Source organism: Pelodiscus sinensis, chromosome Z, assembly GCF_052426305.1.
Source record: "Pelodiscus sinensis isolate ZL-2025 chromosome Z, ASM5242630v1, whole genome shotgun sequence".
Classification (NCBI taxonomy): Eukaryota; Metazoa; Chordata; order Testudines; family Trionychidae; genus Pelodiscus; species Pelodiscus sinensis.
This window is the reverse complement of record NC_143085.1, coordinates 6365614-6371440: the sequence shown is the minus strand read 5'-3', so window position 1 is coordinate 6371440 and position 5827 is coordinate 6365614.

Below are 5827 nucleotides of genomic sequence, written 5' to 3'. Positions count from 1 at the left end.
TCGAGACTGCTGGGACACATGGCGGCATGCACTTATGTGGTACGCCACGCTTGAGTGAGGCTCAGATCGCTGCAGGCCTGGTTAGCAAAGGCGTTCGACTAGTCCAGGGGTCTCCGGGACATGGTTCTCACGGTGCCTCCAGCGGTAATTGCCTCCTTACAGTGGTGGGCTCAGGAGGCTGTGGTGTGCAGCAGGGTTCCGTTTACCGTACCTCCCCCCTCAGTGACACTGGTCACAGACACTTCGGACCTGGGTTGGGGAGCGCACCTGGGGCGTCACAAGACCCAGGGCTTGTGGTCCCCTGCAGAGTGGGCCCTACATATAAATGTCCGGGAGCTCATGGCAGTCAGGAGAGCTTGCGAGACCTTCCTGACAAAGCTGCGTCCTGGTGCACCTGGACAACACTGCGGCTGTGTTCTACATCAACAGGCAGGGGGGAGCCCGATCGCCTCCCCTTTGTCGCGAGGTTTTATGGCTGTGGGACCTGTGTGTAGTGCACATTATATTTTTGCAGGCAGAATACCTGCCGGGGTGCAAAAATTTGCTGGCCGATGCTCTGAGCAGGTCCTTCGGAGCCCACGAATGGTCCCTTAAGGATTCGGCCCTTCATCAGGTCTTCCACAGGTGGGGTTGTCCCCTAGTAGACCTGTTTTCCTTGGCACACAACACCAAGTGCCAGAGTTACTGCTCCCTGTTGGGGCTGGGGGACCACTCCAGGGGAGATGCCATGACCATGCTGTGGCCGGCGGGCATCCTCTATGCATTCCCACCTTTTCTTTCCCCTAATTCCCAGGGTTCTTTCCAGGGTCAAGACCTTCAGGTCCACAGTCTTCCTGATAGCCCCTTGGTGGCCCAGGCAGTTCTGGTTCCCTATCCAGGTGGATATGCTCAGCGAGGAGTCTATAACGCTCCCGCTGGTTCGGGATCTCCTGACCCAGCCTTCGGACGGGGGGGGGCTCATGGTTCACCTAAATCTCAGCTCTCTCCACCTGATGACCTAGTTTATCTGTGGCTGATGCAACCAGAAAGGGAATGTTCCCAGGAGGTGCAGATGGTGCTCCTAGGTAGCAGGAAGCCATCCACCAGGCGGTCCTATGCAGCCAAGTGGTGGCTGTTCTCATTTTGGGCATCCAGAAGGGGGGTGCACCCGTCTTGTGCACCTGTCTCGTCCATTCTGGACTAACTCTTCAAACTCAGGTCCGGGGGGCTCTCTACCTCTTCTATCAAAGTCCATGTGGCATCACTCTCCACCTTCCATGTTGGATCGGCAGGAGTCTCTCTATTCTCTGACCCTGTGGTCAAAAGATTCCTTAAGGGTTTAGATAAGTTGTACCCCTTGGTTAGACCTCTTCTCCCCGCTTGGGACCTTAACCCCATGTTGTCTAGACTTATGTCGCCCCCCCTTTGAGCCGCTGGCCACGTGCTCTTTGAAGCACCTCTCTATGAAGGTTTCATTCATTGTAGCCATTATGTCGGCTTGCAGGGTCTCCAAGCTGAAGGCGCTAACTGTAAACCCGCCCTACCTAGTGTTCTCGGAGAATAATGTGAGGCTCTGTCCTCACCCGGCTTTTCTCCCCAACATGGTGTGAGTGTTCCATTTGTCCCAAGAAATTTACTTCCCGGTTTTCTTTCCAAAGCCCCATGCCTCTTCTAGGGAGCAAGTGCTCTGCTCCCTAGATGCTAGGCAGGCGTTAGCCTTCTATGTCAATAGAACAAAACCCTTTTATAACTCCACACAACTGTTCGTTGCTTTCACGGACAGAATGAAAGGGCTCCCTTTCTCAACCCAGAGGTTGTCCAATTGGGTCGTGGGGTGTATCAGGCAGTGTTATGTCCTGGCCGGGAAGGTCCCGCCACAGGTTACAGCACACTCCACAAGGGCACAGGCGTTCTCTGTAGCTTTTGGGGCACAGATTCCAATTACTGAAATCTGCAGGGCGGCCACATGGTCATCAGTGCATACCTTTACGGCGCACTATGCACTGACACAGCAGGCCAGGGAGGACGCAGGGTTGGGCTCTGCAGTCCTCAGCTCTGTGTTGTAAATGTGTTTGTTTTTTCTCTGTACCACATTGCACTTTTTTTCAACAGTTCTGTGTGTTCTATTACTTGAATAAATATGTTTGGATTGGTCAACTTTCGTGCCATGGTGGGTAGGACTGAAGGCAGTGGAGCCGTGGTGGCTGCCCTAGAAGGGATCGGCATCACCGGCAATTGTGGTGCCGAAACTTTCAGCGGTGCCGAAGAGGCCGGTGCCGATGACTGTACCTGCACACCAGGCAAGAGGCCTGGTGCCAGTACTGCTGACTGTGCCATTGATGGTGCCACAAGGCCTGAGTAATATGGCACAAGTGCAGCGAAGACCAGTTCCAGGAGAAGTACCAGCACCGAGGTAGGTCGAGTCCAGTCAAGCGCCGGGTGAGGCCTGACAGCCTGTGCCGAGACTGGCAATGACGTAGAGGCAAGTGGTACTGGTCCCACAGGGGACAGTCCCGCTGCATACGTGACCAGTGCCAACCGATCCAACCGGTGCAGAGGAGAAATCGGTGCCAACATGGCTCCCGGCATAGAAGATCTCGATCTCTCCGCCTCAACAGATGACAGAGGAGAGGTAGTGAGGTTAATCAAGTCCTGCGCCACCTCAAAAGTGTCCAGTGTCGAGGGACGATGTGAGGGTAGCTGACCCGGACTGGATGGTCGGCCCATTCACTTCCGCCGCATAGCAGCACTTGGAGACGTCTGCACCAGCAACCCGAAGCAATAGTGTAGGCCTGACCTAGACTTCCGGCTTGGAGACCTACCCCACAAAGTCTTTAATTTCTTCAGTGCCGGGGAGTGAGAACGGTGCAGAGCCCTCGATACTGAAGTCCACACACGGGATGGGGCATCGCACGTTGACACCAGCACATTGCACACCGTGGAGTGGCGAGTCGGTGCCAGTTGCAGAGCTGCCTCCATGAGGAGAAGCTTCAAATGCGAGTCTCACTCCCTCTTCGTGCGTGGCTTGAACGACCTGCAGATCTTACAGACATCTGCCAAATGGCCCTCACCCAAACATTTTAAGCAGCTATCGTGAGAATCTCCCGTAGGCATGAACTTAGCGCATACTGCGCAAGCCCTAAAGCCTTGCGGCCCTGGCATTCCTCACCCCCAAAGGGGGGAAGGAAAACAAAGAACTCGCTAGCTAACTAATTAAAACTATTTATAACTATTTACAAACACTACACTAAGAGAAATGGGAACCATTAACTACTCTAAGGGTACATCTAGACTACAGGGTTTTCTTGACAGAAGTTTTGTCGACAGATACTGTTGACAAAGCTTCTGTCGACAAAGAGTGTCTAGACTACATCCAGTTCTGTCGACAAAGCAAGCCGCTTTGTCGACATAACAGTGTGGACGCAAAGGACAGTGTAGATGCAATAATGCCTTCTATCGACAGAACTCTGTCAACAAAAGGCATTATTCCTCGTAGAATGAGGTTTACATATGTTGACAAAACTGCTGGGTTTTGTCGATGTTATGTCGACATAACTCAAAGGCAGTGTGGATGCAGGTAGTTTTGTCGACAAAAGTCCACTTTTGTCGACAAAACTCTGTAGTCTAGACACACCCTCAGAGAGAGACACGCTCCAACGACCATCACGGGCGGTAAGAAGGAACTGAGGTGGGGAAGCGCCACTCCAGGGGGTGCCCTGCTGACACTACAGGTACCACTAGGGAAAACGCTCCAGAGATGCGGTGCACACGGTGCACACACCTGATTCGAATGGACATGAGCAACCACTCGAAGAAGAACATTAGGTCTGTCAGAACCTCTTTTGCCTGACTGTACATTGCCTTGCACCTTGTATAGTTATTTACTTTTGTGCGAATAGGGATAAAATGCCACTAAATCAGAATTCTCCACTCACATCAGTGATAACATTTTATATCCACTTTGCACTCAGACAAATCCATTCCTTGTGTATCTCCATACTATTTCAGGTGTGGCTATGGCGTAATGTGCACAAAGTGGAGGTAGAAAGCTACAAATAGTGTGAATGGAGAATCAAGCTCAATAAATCTGAAAATATGGGCTGGAACAATGTTTCCCAATTTTATTTGGCCACACAATCCTTTTAAACTTGAAGGGTAACAACTGATGAATTTCACGTCTTGATAAAGCTGAATATTCTTGACATAATCTGTCCCAAAATGTAATCAGAGAAACTTCTGTAAATTTTTGTATTAATTGGCTATCTGAAGCGATTTTGATTAGGCTTTCATAATCTTGCGTAGAAAAAATGACTGGCTTTTCTGTTATACTTAATGGATTTCGAATCCAGTTAGTTTTCATTTATGGTTGGAAAATACTTCATGATATTTATCTATAAATCGTGAAGATGATTCGCAATGTCCTAGCCAGGAGGGAGGGTACAGGACAGAGCTTGGGGCAGGGTGTCAGAGGAAGCTGGGAATGCGGGGTCTTGGCGTGGGGAGGGGAGTGAATGAGTGGGTTTTGGGTGCGGGGTCTGGTCACGAGGGCGATGCTTACCTGGCTTGGCATCCTGGTGCAGCAGGGAAAGCCTTAAGGCAGCATGCTGTCATTCCTGCAGCAGGGGGGTGGGAGAGGGAGCTCAGTCCCCTCCCTCCTTCATTCCCCCATGCAGCAAGGATCCCAGCACAGCTGCAGCACCAGGTCAGGCTTCCCGCAGGCAGGGCAGGGGAGGGTGGGTGTAGAAACTCTGATCTTCCCCCAGACCAGACTCTGCCGCTTCCCCAGCAGGGTGTGGAAGGATGCGGGGGAGAGAGCAGCAGCGCATGGGGTGCAGCAAGCCTGCGTGCGCCCTGGCCAGGGGGTGCAGCAAGCCCGCGCGGCCCCAAAGGGGGGGTCAGAGCCCCAACCGAGTTCTGCACAACCCTTGCCTGGCTGCAGGCAGCAGTTTAAAAACACTGAGGTCTGGGAGCAGCTACTTGGTGCCCCTGACCCAGCCACCCCCCAGCAGCAGTGGCCGCTGTCACAATCTGCCACCTGCACACGAGTAGGAGGAGACTGTGTGGTACCTGAGGCCCTGTGCGACAGGGGTTGTCCTGTGGGATCAGGAGGGGGAGGCAACGTGCGCGGTGGTAGGGCAGCCAGCCGCAGCAGATGGTGGAGTGGCCAGAGCTACTCACTGCCAGAAGTCCATCCCCCAAAGGCAAAGCTCAAATGGGAGCTGCCTACAGGCTCGGCAGGAGAGTGAGTAGAATTTTCTCACAGAATCCTTAGTTTCAATTCACAGAACCCCAGGGTTCCGTGGAACACCATGTGGGAAACACTGGGCTGGAAAATGCAGATTCCCAGCACTTCTGATTCCAGGAGGAGAGTCTGTACTAAGTCCTGTGATGCATCTGTTGTAAACTGCTAATGTTCCAACCAGCGATCATTGTCTGTGTTCATGTGCATTTGAGGAAAAAACCCTACTGTATCAGCCAATTCAAAAGATAACAAATATAACAATGGCTGAATCTTACTAATATGCATTTTGATGAATCACCAAAAATTGTCTTATTTCTCCCCCACCTCTCAGGAAAGGTTTAAATGCAGAGGGTGTCATGAACTATCATGTTACTAAGATGTAATTAGTCTAACAAACAACACAACAGAACATGTATTAGAGCATTATGAGATACATAATTAAAATCAAATTGTCATTGTCAAAATAAATGAACTAAGCACATTTTGTGATATATCATCCTTTTTTATTGTTTATGTGCTTACCTGCTTAAAGCATTCAGTAAATTTTCAGTGGAGTTCTCTGCCATTAGTGTTAACTAACCATGTTCTAATCTGCAGTTGACTTGT